This window comes from Schistocerca gregaria, chromosome 3 (assembly GCF_023897955.1).
Source record: "Schistocerca gregaria isolate iqSchGreg1 chromosome 3, iqSchGreg1.2, whole genome shotgun sequence".
NCBI classification, from domain to species: domain Eukaryota; kingdom Metazoa; phylum Arthropoda; class Insecta; order Orthoptera; family Acrididae; genus Schistocerca; species Schistocerca gregaria.
In genome coordinates, this window is record NC_064922.1 from 81,907,823 (window position 1) to 81,928,555 (window position 20,733).

General features: G+C 39.2%; 1 protein-coding gene across 2 annotated transcripts in view; it reads right to left on the bottom strand.

Annotated features, from left to right (window-relative positions):
• LOC126354520 (RNA-binding protein 34-like) overlaps nt 1-7,576 on the bottom strand; it is an 84,828-nt gene extending 77,252 nt beyond the window's left edge. Inside the window, exon 1 of one of the 2 annotated variants that reach the window (XM_050004243.1) lies at nt 7,017-7,576. The gene's annotated coding sequence lies outside the window, so the exon portion shown is untranslated. The remainder of the gene's footprint in view (nt 1-7,016) is intronic. The other variant, XM_050004244.1, reaches the window with a different exon arrangement.
• Between the last annotated feature and the right edge of the window lie 13,157 nt (nt 7,577-20,733).

Below are 20,733 nucleotides of genomic sequence, written 5' to 3' on the forward strand. Positions count from 1 at the left end.
TCAGGGATGAAATACGCCAGACAAATTTTCTGACCTGGCTTTATGTTATTAACGAGCTGCTTCTTCAACATATCAGAAGCCTTATTAGTTGTTTCAGTATAAAGAGTGATAATTCCTGCCTTAACATTATAATTCACCTTCCCAAAGGGAATGAAGCATTTTTTTGTAACCTCTCATATTGTGTCAATTACAGGGCTTCATGGTGTAGGCAAACTTGAGAGGTATTGTCCAGCTTTGCTTCACAACATCGGACCAACAACTCTTTTTCCTCATCACTAAAATCCGCAAACCATTTTAAAGCAGCTTTTTTGGCAAAGAAAGTGACATGACTCTTTGTTCCACTATCTCCTTGCCCAATTGAGCACGAAGGTATGCTGTTCCCTTCTGCATCCATCTCTAATCAGTAAATGAATAATGTATTTGGCCTCTAAGTGCAAATTATAATCTGCTTAAATTTCAGAGAAATTGCTACTGAATGAAATTATACACAATGTATAATACCAATGAAAAAAATCTAATATGAGATATATGCTATAAAAGACACAAAACAATTTTTTGTAAATTAGATTACAAACCTTGATGGTCTTACGAATCACTTAACAAGCCACACTCAGTCAAGAGAACGCACTCACTATGCTGCAAACACACCACTGAAATATTGATTGTTCAAACAAGGCTCACAATAATGAAACAATCTGATTCTTTAAGTAATTGTTGCCATGATATTTTCTATAAACAGTGAATCTTGTGAATTTTCTCTGCGAAACTAGTGGTTACATATTTACCAAGGTAGTAGGCTACATTTAAGTGTGATTAGAAACAAAATTAAAACTCTTAGATGTTTAACCTAATTTCAAATGTTTCCCTAATAACTTTAAGACAAAAATTCACAGGTTACAACACCTAGGTATTAAAATCTCTGAAATATTGATTGGAAAATTTACATCACTTGATGCATGATTCAAGCAAACCGATTCTTTTTTTGGAAAAATGTTTTATACAATTGAATCCAAAAATTAGGTCTTCATTTTCCACTTGTAAATATTTACAATTTTGAGAAGTACAAAAAATATGAAGCTATTATTCCTTATGATCTCTCTCTTTCTTTCTTTTAAGGGCTACTTCTCATGGTTTTCAAGTTTTTCTGACAGTCATTGCCTATTTACCAGATCTTTTTATTTCAATTATTCAAGGCCCTAATAAATAATTATTAGGCATAATAAAAGGTTTAAGGTATAACTGAGTGCCAGAAAAATGTGTTCAAACTTCCAGTGTGCCTCTTTCATGATGCTACTTTTTAGGGCCTTATATGCATGCATTACAAAACCAAATCCACTTTTCTAGGTAGTTTAGAATATGCTCTTTCTAATGACCATAATTTAGAAGAGTTTGGAGAAAACACTTTTTTGAAAAATTTGACTAAAAATACCCATTTTTAGCACTTTTTGAAAAATCGTCAACTTCAACCTTGATTTGTGAAATAATGGAAAGCAATAGGAGAATGAAATTTTATATTATAAGACCTTGTGTTGGTGAGTTATGGTGTGCAAAATTTCATGTACATCCACAATTACTTTTGGAGATATAAAAAACTAAAGTTCGCATTTTTTTTTAAACAGCTATTTTTTCGCCCAACTTTGCTTCAAATTATCTATATGAAAATTGCTCAGAAATCCTTTTCTTAATATTTTATTTGAAAGAGCTCTAAAAGTTGTATAAGATGGCCAAGTTTTGTTTCTTTCATGCAAATACTTAGAGATATCTCATCTCAAAGTTGCTGAAAATTCAAGGATGCACTATTGGAAGCTGTGCTATGGTTTCAAACAAGTGTCTATATCTGTGCAAGTATTGAATTTCTGAAACTGAAGCTTTACCAGTGTTCATTGAGAACATGTGTGAATGTTCCTACAAAATTTCAACAAAATCCATGATGGTCATGTGGGAACATTTCTTGATATTAGACCACTTGGCACGGAATGGCCCATGTACTAAGTATTGGTTTCCCCTGCCACTTAGGTCCAGAATTATGACTTGTGAAAGAAGGTGGCGTGACCCAGAAATTGCAACCTGCATCTGGCAATCTACCTTCAGACCCAACTTCAGGTCTTAACAACTTTGGAATTATTCCACACAGTCCAGTGAAATTTTTACATCCCAGTAACATCCATTTAGAGAACACACTCCATGAATCTTAACACCAACGACATATTTCTGAGGGAAAATAAAAAAATCCAAAATGTGATTAACAAACAGTAATATGTTAAAAAGTACGTATCGTAGGTGCCCTCTATGGCAAATATAATTCACTCAAAAAGGTTATACATTTTTTTGTGGTATGCTTACTGTGGCCTAAACACACACAGAACTCATTATGCCCATATCAGTCATGAAAAATAGGTTACACATACACAAAAATTTGAAAAATTACATGAACAACATGGATAGTCGAAGTGTGGTAGCACAAAAGGGACAAGTGGTATCCAAGCCAAATTTCACACACTGCATAAGTAGACAATTATACATATCTCAAAATCTCAGCAGGTCATTGCTTGACATTTGTGTACAAAGGAAGTTGACAGATGTATTTGGTAATGTGGCGATTGTTCCACAATTTTGTAAAAACATATCGTAAACTGTTCTGCCTCTTCTTATCCTCTCCCCCAACTGTTTAATCACTAAGCAACAACTTATAGACAGATTACCCCAACCTACCATTAATGTTTACTGCATCTTAACTGCTAAAAACCAGTCTATTGTGCTTCAAACAGAAGTTCTCCCACACTTTAGCTACTGTACTCTGCACACTGAGTGACAAATTGTACTGCCTTCCTGACACTTGGGAAGGAACTGGAACTGTCATAAGAATATGTTCAAAAGGAATCCAACACCTGTCTGCCAAATGTGGCCAATGAAATGATCTTGTTGGTCCTGCTGGTGCCATGAAGTTCACAAATCCATCACCTTCTGCTTCACAGCACTCTGCAACACATAATAAGTACCATTTGTCGTCATAAACAGCAATAACATAGCAACCTAGTCATATGTTGCTGCTTTTGCTTCTGAATCCTGAGTGAGACACACTGTGAAGAGACATGTTGTGCATGAACCTATAGTTGTAATCTTACAGTCTGCTCATCTGCTCAATGTCAGAGACCGCTGGAGAGAAGTGATGATGGCTCCTTGTGCCTGCAACAGTTTTAAGGTGTTCTAGTCTGCTTTTTAGGAACTCTTCGACTGATTTCACCTTATCTTTTGAAACACAGAATGATTGTATGTCAGATATTTTTTCTGTACCCAAAATAATTGAAGAGGTGTTAGAATGTGACCTTCTGTAGGGTGCTGCAGACTAGCTCGTGATGCCATGTGCTTAATAGTAGCACCAATACCATCACATACATTCTTACCATGACTTCTTGTGAAAAAATTCCATTCTGCTTGAATCTGAAAATCATGGTAATGCATGCACAAAGTTTTTGAGATTTTTACAGTTTTTGTACTGACTAGCTGCCCCATCACTGAAGTATTTCACAAAATGTATGTGAGGCTGTTTGTTTTCCATGACAGTGCGAATGTGGGTATGAACTGCAATGGCATCATGAATTAAACAGTCACTAAAAACACGCAGGTTACTGACAGACACATCACTTGATTCACCTCTATAGTATATCGCAAATGGCTTGAGAGTTGCTTGACTGTTGTCCCAATGACATCCTTGGATGGCATCTCGAACTATACATGTATAATTTTCAGAAAAGTCTAGTATTACTATAATTTCATCTTGTTTCAAATTATCCTTACAAAACTGGAGATAAGTCGACTGTACTGTTGCTGTGTGTGGTCAGGTTATCCATTTTTTGACAACACATTTCAACAAAATCTTTCAGTGCACTTTGCTTTGTTTAAGACTTGGGCACTCCACGTGTGTCCATTGTTTATAAGAAACAAGTTCATCGTCACTTTTCACACCTGTGTATCATGCACTGGTAGCAACTGATATCACACACTAGCAGCTTCATTGCACCTTTGTAATCCAGACCAGAATCCTTTATAGCAGCAAACATCAGCTTAGCATTTTGATGGGTCTCACATACATAAACACTGTGTGTGCCCCTTGCACTTACAGGCACAACCCATTCTGTCCGAAGATTGAAAAAAGATGATAGACCTACTTTGGTATTGGGATACTTTCCCTTGAATTCTACATATAGCTCTGATATGTTGCATAGCAACAGTCTTTTTAGCATCTGTACATGTACATTTCCCATTTTCACCATTACATATTCTTTTCTCCAGGCATTATTTGGCTGTAGTCATTATTTTCATAAAACTCTGACACTAGCACCTTTATTTCTGAACTCAATTGCTTATCCTGAGCCTGCTGAAGCTGTGGAAGCACACCTTGGGTTGCTTTTATTTTCCTAGCTTGCTTTACCATATATGTAGAAACATTGAAGTCCTTCACAGTGTAGTCAATAGACCAGCTGGTAGGTGCAAGGGTAAGAATAGCTACTTTTTTCTGCCGTGTGGATATGGCACGTTTTTCTTTCAACTCGTGCACAATTTTGGCCAAATCAGAGCATTTCTGGCACGATTTCTGTTCCTTTGGAGCAGATAGTTCTCTCTCTTCCACCATTAGTGTGTCAGCTATTTTTTGTTTTAATTCCATTTGAACTTCTTGTAGTTTTCTTCTACCATAGCTGTGCCTGTCTCTTTTCCCAACTTTGTGTGTCTTCATGGGAGACAAACCAAGACCAGTCACTGAAGTATTTAATTGCTCATCGGCTGTGGCTGTAGGTGGCTTATGCTCTTCATCACCGTCATGTAAATTATCAGAATATTCTTCATTTTTTAGCAATGTAACAAATCTGGAACATAACTTTTGTCCTGGTTTCATGTCAAGTCCCATGCACTGATTCACTTTCAATACTGATTTATACCAATTTCTTTGAGGTTACACTTCACTGTCTTCTTATGAATCCAAAATGGGTCAAAACAACTTCTTTGTAGGAAAGAATACTTATCCAGAAACACTTTCATATGATGATAAACACTAAAGTTTCCTGGAACTGTACTTTTTGTGCCCACAGGGTGTATCCCGGATCTACATAGCAAACAAATCTTTGTCCGATTCATCCAGATCATACAGTACAAAGCGATTGCCACATTTTGTTCCATATGTTGTTTTATGACATTCAGATGCTTGTGCTCTACCAATACTGCAACTTGTTTGAACAAAAGCGCCACTAGTACACTCTTCTACCTCCATACTGACTTTCCACAACAGTACTGACCAGTCTGAACTAGAATCTTAAACACATGAGTAACCTGTAATTGTTGCTTGTTTCCTTTTTTGTTCCTGCCTAACAACGACTCATTCTGTCCCTGAAAACTACCATTGTTTAACTTTCTGTTGCCCAATGGTTCCCAACAATTGCTGCAGCTTTATCTGAAACAAGCTGTTTGCATCATCACTATGACTTGCTAAATAGTGTTAAAAGAAACGTAACCAAATACATGTCTGTCAACTTTTATTGTACACAAATGCCTTGTCATAACAAGTTGAAATTTTGCCACATATTATATTATGGTCTACTTATGCAGTGTGTGAAATTTGGCGTGGATATCACTTGTCCCTTTTGTGCTACAACACTTCGAAAATCCATGTTTTTCAGGTAATGTTTCAAATTTTTGTATTTTCATCTGCATGTAACTGTTTGTGTGACTGATATAGGCAAGATGAGTTCTGTGTGTGTTTAGGCCACATTAAGCTTCCCATCAAGAAAAAATTTATACCCTTTTTGAGTGAATTGTATTTGGCAGAGAGAGCACATACAATATGTACCTTTTAAAGAATTACATTTTTTAATCACATCTTGGAATTTTTTATTTTCCCTCAGAAATATATTGTTGGTGTTTTGATTCATAGAGTGTGTTCTCTAAATGGATGTTACTGGGTTGTAAAAATTTCACTGAACTGTGCGAAGTAGTTACAAAGTTATTAAGACCTTAAGTTGGGCCTGAAGATAAATTGCCAGATGCGAGTTGCAATTTCCGGGTCACACAATCTTCTTTCACAAGCCATAATTCTGGAACTAAATGGCAGGGGAACTTAAAATTTTGTACATGAGTGTTCCACACTTGGTAACATTGGTGTGCTAAATTTCAGCCGATCTGAGACTATCAGCTAGAACATTTTCTCTGTACTTTATGAGAGGAGCAGGGAGAAAAGAAGCCACGAAGAAAACACTAGTGTCTTGTATCTCTGCAGTATGATTGCATTATTGTGTGATACACTTTACAAGAAAAGAAAAAAAAAATGTCAATTCCAGTATTGTTAAATGTTTTAAGAGTTGTTTCTAGTTTGGGAATAGCTGGTGATCTGGACTTCAATTAGAACACTTACTAATAACTGCATCTCGATAATTAGGTTTGTCACTGTAAAGGGAGGACACCACTGACTTAACATTTCATACGGCAATAATCTAAAGGATCTAATGAGGGGTAGTACTCTACTATACCATTTTAGCGACTGAAAATATGCTCTCTGACAAAATAGGGCATTTTAAAGGAAAATCATAAATACAAAACTAAGATTTCGACCCATATAAATCTAGGCTGCAGATTAATGTACATGTGAACACAGTTCGCGACAATTTATAAGATGAATATACCACACAAATTACCTATGTTACGTAACACTGACTTCTTACCTAAAGTTCATACCGACATCATATACATTTTTGGTTAGGTTGAATCAGTTTTTGCTTAACCACCCACCACTCCTATCTTCAAATTACTGGAGTATCATAATAAATAAATCTTATTCACCAAATCTTGTTGGTATAAGCAAGATATCACGTACATTACCGACAAGAAAAGTACCATTATTTATGATTGTACTCAACGAGAGAAAACTTTGATTCACACAACATACTGTGCACTACGCTACTCCTCGTCTGCATTCTACATTTCAAAACCAGACCGCAAAACAGATAGTAATAAACTCATAGGCTTACCATCTAATAGACGTGGACCATGCCATACAAAAATGTCCAAAAGAGCACGTAGGTACACAATCCGCCAAAGAACCCGTTTGTCACAATGTGTGTCCTACTGATGAAGTATTTCTTCCACTGCGACCCCGCCTTTAGAAGAATTAACGCTGATAGTCCCAACAAAGCGAAAACATAAAATGCGAAACCATACAACCCTGTGAATCCAAGCAGACCAGCAGTTCCGCCTGACAAGGCGGCCATAGATGTTCTGCAGTATTCCACTATAACAGCATTGTTCCTTCGAGCTGCTTCACTATACGCTACAATTTCTCCTGATTTCTCAAGTTTCGTTCTCACTCTACCAACAGGCATCTCAGTAGCACCTCTAAAGAATTTACTTCCAACTTACATCAACAATGATCGAATCTATCGCGAAGTAGCGCATGCGCAGTTGAGACAGGCTGGAAAAAATTGCGTTTGGTTTGTCATACACTGAAATTTTCTACTCAAATAATCTCTTTGACAGTAAGGGGAGGTGTACCTTAGATCATAGATGGTCGAAGAGATGTACACTATCGTATTTCTTTGTCAAGGTTGATACGTCAAAGAAATTTGATGGTGTAGTAGGAAACTTTGTCAAGTCTTGTCTGTCGTCAAATAAATATCATAATCTAGGTCCTCGCCGTAGATTTGATCATAAAAATCGTTTGTCTTCTGTTCACTGCAATATGAAATGGAACAGCTTCGACTGCTGACTTCAGTATAGCTTTTTCACGCCTCTGCAATGTGTGTGTAAACATAGCTTTAAAGTTGGTTTGTTCCGTATACTTTTTTTATAATAAACTTGCTTCGGCTAGAGTGGGGGGTGAGCAAAGAGCGCAGTGCATGCTATTAATTGTGTGTTGATGGACAGGTGGAAAATGCTACAGACGGTGCCACGACTAAAATCACAGCTACAGCCATCGACCTCTACATTTGGTAACATCCAGGCAGCTTTTCAGCAAGCCGGAATAGATGACGTGATCACACTCTAAAATTAAAAAAAATCTTTCATACTTTTCCATTCTGCTTGACTATTTTTGGACTCTGCATGCCACAAGTTAAAAAGCGCTTCATCTGTTTCGTACTTTTTATTAATTTTGTAGTTGCTGGAAAATTAATTCCATTAATTAAATAATTCAAAATTACAAATAGTTCTTATTGCCCATATAGTGTACCAAACATTTACTTACTTTCACATATTCCCCCTCGAGTGCTTTATAAATCGCTTCACACGTTGCTGGAATTATTTGGTTAATGTGCAATGTTATATTCGTGTGCTGTGTTGTAAACTAGAGTAGCTCTCTCAAGTATCAAGAAATCGGTGTGTCACAGTTTTCCTGTCTTCAGCACATATAGCATTTCTAAAGAAAGTATTCTGATTTGTAATATGAGAAGCCACTTTAATGAGCAAATACGGAAATACACTCTCATCCATTCATAATTTATATATTCAGACTTGACTTCCTCCACTTGCAGTTCTCGTAACAAATTTTGCTGAATGCTTTTACTTTCTCGACGCAATACCTCAAGCTTCATTCAGGTATGTGTTCATTTTTACTGCTGCATTTCTTCAAATACACAATGCAATAGTGGTACCAGCAACAGCAGCATGTAATTATAAGTTCTCCGCCATCTTGAAAACCGAGCGAGGTGGCGCAGTGGTTAGGCACTGGACTCGCATTAGGGAGGACGACAATTCAATCCCAAGTCCTCCATCCTGATTTAGGTTTTCCGTGATTTCCCTAAATCACTCCAGACCAATGCCGGGATGGTTCCTCTGAAAGGGCACAGCCGACTTCCTTCACCATCCTTCCCTAATCCGATGAGACCGATGATCTCGCTGTCTGGTCTCCTTCCCCAAAAACAACCCCAACCCATCTTGAAATTAGACGAAGAATATGATGACAGTGTAAAACTCCATTTTAGCACCACGCCAATGATCTTTGTCAAAGAAATTCGAGCAAATCTGATCGTATTTCTTTGTTAAGTAAATATGATATTGTAATACCGGTCTTAGAACAGTCCCACCTAGGAATAAGGCTGATACACTGTGTGTACCTGCAGGTGTATATTGGACTTTACGTTTATCAAGTGTATATTGGACTTTACGTTTATCAAATAATTCATTTATCTGAAATAAAAAGAACTTCTAATACTTTAAATAATGTTTCCTTATTTTTTACGAAAGAATTTTTTTTGTAAAACCACCTTTAAACTTAAGGAATTTGAAGTTAAGTGAAATCATGAATTGTCTTTATAAATATCTGTTTACAGAAATCAAGGAAAGGTTTGAGAATTCAATAAACAATGAATTAGTATTTATGTTACCATATTTGTTTATTATCTAAAAGCACAAGAAAATAAACAGAGCCAAATTTTCAATCCTTTTTCTTCTTCTCTTGAGGGTTGTAACATTATTTGTATTTACAATGTCATTGACCCACTTTCTATAATTGTTCAAAAGAATATTGACAGCAGCACCATGTATATTGTCAATGGTTTAATGTACATAGTGATTTGCTGTGCAAGCAAAACCCTAAGAATATGTCATCAGGTAAGTTGTTATGACATACACAATACAATAAATTTCTTTGACACTTTTCCTGAAGAAATAACTCTTCTTTTTCTGTGAGCAGTTTCTGTGCAATAACATATACACAAGCTACGTATGTTCTAACATCCTGACTAGGATACAGAGACCACTTCTACTGGTCACAGTTGTTAAATGATTTCTGTCATCTTTCACATTCTCATCATCTCCTGCTAGATAAATTTTACAATAATCACATTTAAGTTCTTAATGACTGCATATGAGCAGTAACCACTTATGTAGTGAAGTACAGGCCACAAGTCCTCATCTAACTCCTGTATCTCTATATCTTCCGCTACTACTTTTAACTCTTCATTATATGTCACTTTTGGAAGGTCATTTATGTCTGTCTCATTAGAAAAAATATCATACTTGGCAATTACAACATCACCCATTTTTTGGGATTTAAATATTAATGATACATTGCTTTGTACCCTCAGTTTACTTTCTGTCTCAAAAATCTGTCTAATTGACACATGGGAATTCCCACCACTCATATGACGAAATTTACCAAACCTGCTTTCCAGGTCATCAGTTTGAACCTTGGCTGTTAGAAAGTATTGCCTCATTTTCTCATTGAGCCAATACCAAGCCAGATCCAACAATGCAAGAGTGGTATGCCTAAGAGCTAAATGTGTTTGTCTGCTAAGACCAATTAAACCCTGAGAATTTTCCTTTCTTAACAAATTCGCAAACTGATGTAGGAACTCTTGTATGTGCTCAGAAATACTGGTTATTGGCTCTAGAAACCTATTTAATAACCTTTGACCTTTTAACAATGTTTTTACATTTACTGCATCCCACCACATGCAAATGATCTCAATGAAAGTTGCAGTATCATTGCAGTATTCAATATTGCGCTTAGAGCCAAATTCCGTGAGATCAATAGCTGTTGTATGGTCAAAAATATGGAGAGTAAGTTTTACATTCGGCCTTTCTATGGTTGAGGGATACAGTGCTTTATGACACGGCTTGTTTGCAAATTTCAATAAATTTGCATTTTCCACCATATTAAGAGATTTCAAACCATTGAAAGACGCAAAACCATCTTCCAGCTCATTATTAAAACCCAGAAACTCTATAATCTCTTCTTTCTGATTCAGCCAACTGTTACGTATGCATTTTAGTAGGTACACACTATCAAATAGAAAATGAAAAGGCCTGCTTCCAGGACCTGGAGAAGGGTGTCGGTAATTAATTTTAAATTCAGGTGGATCATTGAAGTAAGATATTCATGGAATTATTATCAGATACAATACCAACAACTTCAAATACTATGCTTTCTAACTTAAATACAGTATCTTTCAGGAAGCTGAAAAGAGCAGAGGACTGCATGACTTTGACCAGCAGAATATCAGCTACATCAGTGTACCTGTGTATCCAAACTATGTACCATGAATACGTAGGCTGAAGATGCACATTCACGACTATTATAGGCCTGGCCAACTATGTTTCCCCATTTGTAGTCCATTTGTGACTTTAAATGGATTTCATCCATCCAGAGGAGAACTGTCCGGTCTTCTTCAGTTAAAAATCTCACTTTCTTAGTTATGTATCCAAGAAAATGTGCAGGAACTTGTTCAAAATCAGGATTACTAGCAAATCCATCACATATTCTAGCCAGAGTGGCAGGGCCAGGCATAGTTATTATACCACTGCTTCTTAAAAACTTGTAACAGTGACGAGAAATAGAATTAACTAATGACCACAAAACTAAAATATTCCATGAATATCTTGAACTGTACTTCTTGCATTTTGGCAATGAAATCTGTTCTTTCATAAAGTTTATAATTTCATGTTTATATAGCAACTTTTCAGATAAATTATTCAAAATAGTGGTTATGAAATCAATACCCTCATTAGATTCCTGATATTCTCTGTTGCTAAATTTTAATTTGACAATATTAAGAATATTAGTTAACTCTGTTGTGGTACTTACAGTTACTGGAAACCTTATAGTCCCTATTTGACCAAGCTGTAAATCATTGACATGAACAGTGAGAGCGAGATTTGCATTAATTGTAACATAACACAGAACTTTCAAAAATGGCTCCTCACTAACTAAAAGAAAATACACACTATTCAACTTTTTGACACAGGTCCACTCATTCAAATCACTAATATTAATTTTATCACACAATTACTTCAACAAGGAGAATGATATTGCCTTCTTATGGTCTTCATGAGTAATAAAACTTTCTTTCAGCACAGATCTGATAAAAGCATTTTCCAAACACTCTCTTTGATCTTCACGATGTTCTCTTGATGCTGATGGTGTAGATAAATATTCAAGACATAACGGCAATAGTGCTGGTATTGCACCTATAAAAAATATTAATTTTTAGTATCTTATTGTATAAACCAAAAGCATAACAGATGCATCCAACAATTATATAACCTAACTCAAAATCCGTAGACAACCAACTTACCTTTCCTTAGACATGGACGGTCAAGAGGCGCTGTAATTAATCTTCCAGTCTTAACATCATATGCTGATGTAGTTCTTTCTATATCGTGTGCTTGGAAATACAGCTCACAAACCTGTTAAAAATAATGGATTACGTTACATTAGTATGAGTAAAGTTTGGCCTATGTATACTGGTTATATTTATAAATTAAAGTCAACGCTCAGACTAAACAGAACCATTTCATAGGTTTATTTACGAAAGCTGCTACTTACCACAGAGAGATCTGAAGGGGTAAAATTATCACGGTAAACTGCTCTTATCCATTTTCTCCTTGCATCTTCATCATGAGGGAAATGGAATGTACTGACTCTTTCCTGAGCAGTATAATTGCCTCTAAAGCAGGCATACAGCACCTGCATGTCATATTTATTTGTTGATGAACACTATTACACCAACATTTCAATTCACAATCATATAACGGCTACACAGGCGAAACAATCAAGACAGCACATGTGGCTTTGTGTTTGTTATGACCCGTAGTGCTTACGTCATGAGCGACTCCAAAGACAGTGTACCAACCTTGTTCCTAGGAGGCACTGCTTAGAACATATTTGATCGAAGGCGCAATTCACATGTTTCGTTGTCTAGCCACCTGTTGTGCTAGTTGACATATCTGCTATCCGCGTGTTGCTCAAATGTTTCTGCCTTAAATAATGAAACAGTGCATCAGGCACGTGGGTGAAAGCTGTTGGGAAGAAGAGCCAACAAGCCACATAGTTCCTTCTTGACCACTAGAGATGGTAGGGGTCAAACGAAGCTGGAACTGATCGATGAGAACTGTCCAATGCCGGTTGTTGATAGTCTTCTGTCTTGCCCTGTACTGAAATCTACGGTTGCAGTCGTCTTTGTATTTGTTTCATATTTACATACTACTGATCTGCATAATAAAGAGGTTTTTTAGTTTAAATTTCGTAAATTGGAATTGAAGAGTTTTCCAGCTGAAAAGATGTTCACAATTAACCCTAAGGTAAGACATTTAATTTTCAATAAATAATCTCATAGTCTATAAATGAAATGTATTCTATCATGAATTAACCTGTGTGGTTTCCGTTTGTTTATTTATTTACCTTTGAAATATCACTAGTAAATTAATTTAATGAAGAATTTTGCGTTTTTTTCAGAATGTTCAACACAATAAATTGGTGCTGAAATACTCCTGTAAACTCCGCAGCTGTTCATCTGGATGTTATGTGGGTTGAACAGAGAAAGTCAGCAACAAGCATTTCTACAGGCTTCCAAAACAACCTCAAGAATTGCTTCTGAAGTGGAAAAATATTTGTAAACTGTAACCTGATGTGAACTGTGCCACTTCTTTTCTATGTGAAGATCATTTTTTCGAAAAAGTTTTTATGAATAATACTAGGCATAGGCTAAACATAGGTGTTTCTCCAAAACATGTGGCAGGCGTTCCTTGTGAAATTGCTAATATCATTAGTGAATCAGGTAAAACTGTTTCTAATTGGGAAATTTTTATTGTGTGCTTGAGAAATAAAAAGTAAGTTTTGTTTTTATTTCACTCTTTTTATCCACCTTTTATGTCTTTGGTACTTAATATTGATGTCTTCTTTTTGTGTTGAAGCATTTACAAACGTAAAATGTTGGAACATTTTTTTAAGAAATTAATGGTCAGTATAGCAATTTTCCTGGGCAATTGGTCAGAAATTACAGTCCTGAAACATAGTTGCAACAAACTTTACAATTCTTCACAATTAACACTGTGATAAAGATTTCTTAATTCAGCCTCTTTAACTGAAGATTATTCTCTTAATAATAGTTTTTTTCCTCCATTGACCCCACAGCTTGTAAGACGTTTCGAAAACATCATTGGAGCAGTGACTGTCAGACGAAAATGTCAAAAATAGACTCATAAACTGACACACTTTTATCAATATGTAAAGGCTCCAGAATGTATTGCGCATCATCAGAACTAGACGCAACACTTGAAACTGACATAAGTCGAAACAAGCTTGTCGATTAAATAACTGCAGCTAAATAAAATTTTTGCAGTCAGATTGGACTGCAAATATTCCTGAACAATAGGTTTGTCACTGCTGTATTGCCATGGGCTATATATATGCTTAAATTATTTTATTATGATGCTAACCAAAACATTTACAGAAAACTGAGATAACAACATTAAAAGCAAAACATCCTACAACATACATAAGCTAGGAGGGATACTACCTGCAATCTTTGTCTTTTTAGTTCATCTCCATGCCACTAGAGGCGCTGCTATCGGTCTGCGTTTCTATCTTTCAACTTGGGAGTTGTACTTCTCTTTTCTTGTCGTTCTGTGGCACCTGGTACATATCTTTTTCATGTTTTATCACTGTGCGTTTCGAGAATTTATTCTCATTGTCAAGAGAAAGTATTTACAATGGTTAGTTGATTGGTTGATTTGGGGGAGGAGACCAAACATTTAGGTCATTGGTCCCATCGGATTAGGGATGGTGGGGAAAGAATTGTGCAGCGCCTTTTCAAAGAAACCATCTTGCAATTACCTGAATCGTTCTAGGGAAATCTGTGTACTGTTTGTATTTGTGCCGTTCCTCTCTTGCACTGTACTATGTCGCCTTTTTGAGGTTAAGGTACCGTACTGTGGCACATCCATTATATGCATGCGTGCACACACAAACACACACACACAGCAGCAGCAGCATTTCCAGATTTTTTGTAAATTTCCCCACAGTTGATTAAAAAATCTCCTAAAACGACCTACAATGGTACCTTTTTGGCATTTGCTCCTCAAACACATTAAATAAAATGAATAAGTATGTTTATCACCAATATTGGCAGCAGGAAGAGCCGGAATTATGTGCCCATACCGTAAAATTATAGTACATATATAAAATATACTCCACAAACTAAAATATTTATTTTGTAAATAAAAACAGATAGCTTGATCATAAAAATATAAAGCATAGTTTTTGGGCACCACATTTGTTTTCTTCAAATTTTTCATTGTCCTGTTGATTTACCATTAGATGCTACAGAAACTTTAGAAACAGATAGAAAAGTTATTTTGTGGCGGTGTAATTTAATTTTTTAAAATTTAATGAGCTGATACCAATACATAATATAAATTTTCTCTTCCATAAAAATTATAGAACATTAACGTATTGTCATAAAGGTAAGTTACATGGTACACTCCTGGAAATGGAAAAAAGAACACATTGACACCGGTGTGTCAGACCCACCATACTTGCTCCGGACACTGCGAGAGGGCTGTACAAGCAATGATCACATGCACGGCACAGCGGACACACCAGGAACCGCGGAGTTGGCCGTCGAATGGCGCTAGCTGCGCAGCATTTGTGCACCGCCGCCGTCAGTGTCAGCCAGTTTGCCGTGACATACGGAGCTCCATCGCAGTCTTTAACACTGGTAGCATGCCGCGACAGCGTGGACGTGAACCGTATGTGCAGTTGACGGACTTTGAGCGAGGATGTATAGTGGGCATGCGGGAGACCGGGTGGACGTACCGCCGAATTGCTCAACACGTGGGGCGTGAGGTCTCCACAGTACATCGATGTTGTCGCCAGTGGTCGGCGGAAGGTGCACGTGCCCGTCGACCTGGGACCAGACCGCAGCGACGCACGGATGCACCCCAAGACCGTAGGATCCTACGCAGTGCCGTAGGGGACCGCACCGCCACTTCAAAGCAAATTAGGGACACTGTTGCTCCTGGGGTATCGGCGAGGATCATTCGCAACCGTCTCCATGAAGCTGGGCTACGGTCCCGCACACCGTTAGGCCGTCTTCCGCTCACGCCCCAACATCGTGCAGCCCGCCTCCAGTGGTGTCGCGACAGGCGTGAATGGAGGGACGAATGGAGACGTGTCGTCTTCAGCTATGAGAGTCGCTTCTGCCTTGGTGCCAATGATGGTCGTATGCGTGTTTGGCGCCGTGCAGGTGAGCGCCACAATCAGGACTGCATACGACCGAGGCACACAGGGCCAACACCCAGCATCATGGTGTGGGGAGCGATCTCCTACACTGGCCGTACACCTCTGGTGATCGTCAAGGGGACACTGAATAGTGCACGGTACATCCAAACCGTCATCGAACCCATCGTTCTACCATTCCTAGACCGGCAAGGGAACTTGCTGTTCCAACAGGACAATGCACGTCCGCATGTATCCCGTGCCACCCAACGTGCTCTAGAAGGTGTAAGTCAACTACCCTGGCCAGCAAGAACTCCGGATCTGTCCCCCATTGAGCATGTTTGGGACTGGATGAAGCGTCGTCTCACGCAGTCTGCACGCCCAACACGAACGCTGGTCCAACTGAGGCGCCAGGTGGAAATGGCATGGCAAGCCGTTCCACAGGACTACATCCAGCATCTCTACGATCGTCTTCATGGGAGAATAGCAGCCTGCATTGCTGCGAAAGGTGGATATACACTGTACTAGTGCCGACATTGTGCATGCTCTGTTGCCTGTGTCTATGTGCCTGTGGTTCTGTCTGTGTGATCATGTGATGCATCTGACCCCAGGAATGTGTCAATAAAGTTTCCCCTTCCTGGGACAATGAATCCACGGTGTTCTTATTTCAATTTCCAGGAGTGTACAAAGAATGAAATTATGTGATATGAAGACCTACTATAATTGTTTCACTAATGCAAATGCTGTTTATTATTATTTATATTGGAATAAAACAATAATAAAACCAGCAAGATCAATCCTTTTAAGTCAGAGTTGCAATCACATCAGCATCATATTCACTATTATGTACCGGATGGTCAAAAAGTCAGTACAAATTTGAAAACTTAATAAACCATGGAATAATGTAGACAGAGAGGTAAAAATTGACACACATGCTTGGAATGACATGGGATTTTATTAGAACCAAAAAGAAAAACAAAGTTCACAAAATGTCCTACAGATGGCGCTGGACAGCAAAACGTCAGTGACTGCGCATGACAATTGTGTATAAATGGAGCTGTAATGACAGAGAGAATCAGATGCGCCAGCAGTCGCAGCATGTTGACGTTACCTGAAAAGGCGCTTTTAGTGAAGCTGTATTATCATAATGGGGAATGTGCTAGCTCAGCGTTACAATCCGATCGCCATAGGAAGGGGATTCGAATGAGTAAAGGTCCATTGACAAGTGCAGCTGTGGCGAGAATGATTTCGAAGTTCGATGCCACGGGTTGTTTAGACAATAGACCCCGTAGTGGCCGACCGAGCACAAGGCGTAATCCTGCTGAGACAGTTCAGGAAGAAATTGAGACTGTAGCGGGTTCGTCTATGCACGGGGAAGTCAGCACTCGTGCAGTCGCACGTCGCACCGGCATTATATACACTACTATTTGGTTGGCACTTAGGCATACCCTCCGATGCTATCTGTATAAAATCCATCACATCGTGAACTGTTACTTGGCGATTTAGTGAAGCGGAGGGCATTTGCAGTGTGGGCGTTTCAAACGATGGCAGAATATGACGGTTGGTTGAGTAACGTGTTGTGGACCGACGAAGCTCATTTCACGCTCCGAGGGTCTGTCATCGCCCACAACTGCAGAATTTGGGCTACCGAAAATCCTAGAACTGTCGTGGAAACTCCATTGCACGACGAGAAAGTCACAGTATGGGTTGGATTTATCACATCTACCGGTATCGGGCCTTTTTTCTTCGTGGAAATGCGTGTTTCTGGTTTTGTAACTGTTACCGTGACGACTGAGAGGCATGCCGATATCTTACAGAATCGCATCATCCCCAGCCTGGCTGATAAACACCTGCTGGAATGTATGATGTTTATGCAGGATGGCGCTCCACCCCATATTCCAGGACGCGTGAAAGATCTCTTGCGTGCGTCGTTTGGTGATGATCGTGTGCTCAGCCGCCACTTTTGTCACGCTTGGCCTCCCAGTTCCCCAGACCTCAGTCCGTGCGACTCGATCGACCGACATCTTTAGGGATGCTGAAAGACAACATCCGACGCCAAAGCCTCACCATAACTCCAGACATGCTTTACAGTGCTGTTCACAACATTATGCCTCGACTACAGCTATTGTTGAGGAATGATGGTATATACACTCCTGGAAATTGAAATAAGAACACCCTGAATTCATTGTCCCAGGAAGGGAAAACTTTATTGACACATTCCTGGGGTCAGATACATCATATGATCACACTGACAGAACCACAAGCACATAGACACAGGCAACAGAGCATGCACAATGTCGGCACTAGTACAGTGTATATCCACCTTTCGCAACAATGCAGGCTGCTATTCTCCCATGGAGACGATCGTAGAGATGCTGGATGTAGTCCTGTGGAACCACTTGCCATGCCATTTCTACCTGGTGCCTCAGTTGGAACAGCGTTCATGCTGGACGTGCAGACCGCGTGAGACGACGCTTCATCCAGTCCCAAACATGCTCAATGGGGGACAGATCCGGAGATCTTGCTGGCCAGGATAGTTGACTTACACCTTCTAGAGCACGTTGGGTGGCACGGGATACATGCGGACGTGCATTGTCCTGTTGGAACAGCAAGTTCCCTTGCCGGTCTAGGAATGGTAGAACGATGGGTTCGATGACGGTTTGGATGTACCGTGCACTATTCAGTGTCCCCTCGACGATCACCAGAGGTGTACGGCCAGTGTAGGAGATCGCTCCCCACACCATGATGCTGGGTGTTGGCCCTGTGTGCCTCGGTCGTATGCAGTCCTGATTGTGGCGCTCACCTGCACGGCGCCAAACACGCATACGACCATCATTGGCACCAAGGCAGAAGCGACTCTCATAGCTGAAGACGACACGTCTCCATTCGTCCCTCCATTCACGCCTGTCGCGACACCACTGGAGGCGGGCTGCACGATGTTGGGGCGTGAGCGGAAGACGGCCTAACGGTGTGCGGGACCGTAGCCCAGCTTCATGGAGACGGTTGCGAATGATCCTCGCCGATACCCCAGGAGCAACAGTGTCCCTAATTTGCTTTGAAGTGGCGGTGCGGTCCCCTACGGCACTGTGTAGGATCCTACGGTCTTGGCGTGCATCCGTGCGTCGCTGCGGTCCGGTCCCAGGTCGACAGGCACGTGCACCTTGCGCCGACCACTGGCGACAACATCGATGTACTGTGGAGGCCTCACGCCCCACGTGTTGAGCAATTCGGCGGTACGTCCACCCGGCCTCCCGCATGCCCACTATACACCCTCGCTCAAAGTCCGTCAACTGCACATACGGTTCACGTCCACGCTGTCGCGGCATGCTACCAGTGTTAAAGACTGCGATGGAGCTCCGTATGCCACAGCAAACTGGCTGACACTGACGGCGGCGGTGCACAAATGCTGCGCAGCTAGCGCCATTCGACGGCCAACACCGCGGTTCCTGGTGTGTCCGCTGTGCCGTGCATGTGATCATTGCTTGTACAGCCCTCTCGCAGTGTCCGGAGCAAGTATGGTGGGTCTGACACACCGGTGTCAATGTGTTCCTTTTTCCATTTCCAGGAGTGTATATTGAGCGTTTCCTGTAAAGAACATCACCTTAGCTTGTCGTACGTTGTTATGCTAATTATTGTTATTCTGATCAGATGAAGCGCCATCTCTCGGACATTTTTCGAACTTTTGTATTTTTTTGGTTCTATTAAAACCCCATGTCATTCCAAGCATGTGTGTCAAGTTGTACCTCTCTATCTACATTATTCCATGATTTATTCAGTTTTCAAATTTATACTGACTTTTTTGATCACCCAGTACATTCTCTGCCTTTAATCTGGTAGGAATTTTAGTGCTTAGCTCGGATTTAATGTACCCTTCATTCTTCAAACTGTACTGCACTCTAATTTTGTGATCTGCTTTGCTTGTGTGCATTCCGTTTCTCTATTTGTCTTTTACCGCATTTATTATGGAGAATGGTCTCTCCGCACTAGTACTGTAGAATGACAGCTTCAAAACTCTTATCATCTATTTGCGGATAGTCGAGAATTTACACTCTTCAGCAGCATCTTCAGAGGCTGAAATTTAATCACAAAACGACTCTGCTTTTTGGGTTATTTAACAGAAAGAAAGAAAGAAATTTTGATTGCTAGTGACTTTAATACAGATTTTCTAATGCAATCTTCCAGTAAACATTTACTGCAGTTAGTAATGTTGTCTTTAAATCTAACTCACACTGTAAAATCTCTACCTAGGATCACTAAATCTTTAAGGACAGCCATTGATAACATTTTTATAGATAAATCAAAGGAACAAAATCATATCATAAAACCTGTAATAAATGTACTATCAGATCATGACATCCAGCTCCTTGTTTTAGATGTAAATTCTAAGCAGATTATCAAGACTGCTAAATATGAGTACAGGAGAGTAGTCAATCAGCCAAAAATTGTGTGTTTTAGAAAACTGCTCAAAGATATGAACTGGAAAGATGTTTGTAGTACTCATCACATGAATGAAAAATATAACACATTCATGAACAATGTCAGTACCATGTTTGAAAACTGTTTTCCTCTAAAAGTTACTCAAATTAAACAGAAGTCTGTAATAACACCATGGATCACACAAGGAATAAAGATTTCCTGTAAGACAAAAAAAAAATGTATCTGTCAACCAAGAATAGCTTAATGCTGATGATTTAGCTAAATACAAGGAATACTGTAAAATATTTTTAAAAAATAATTCAAACATCTAAACAAAT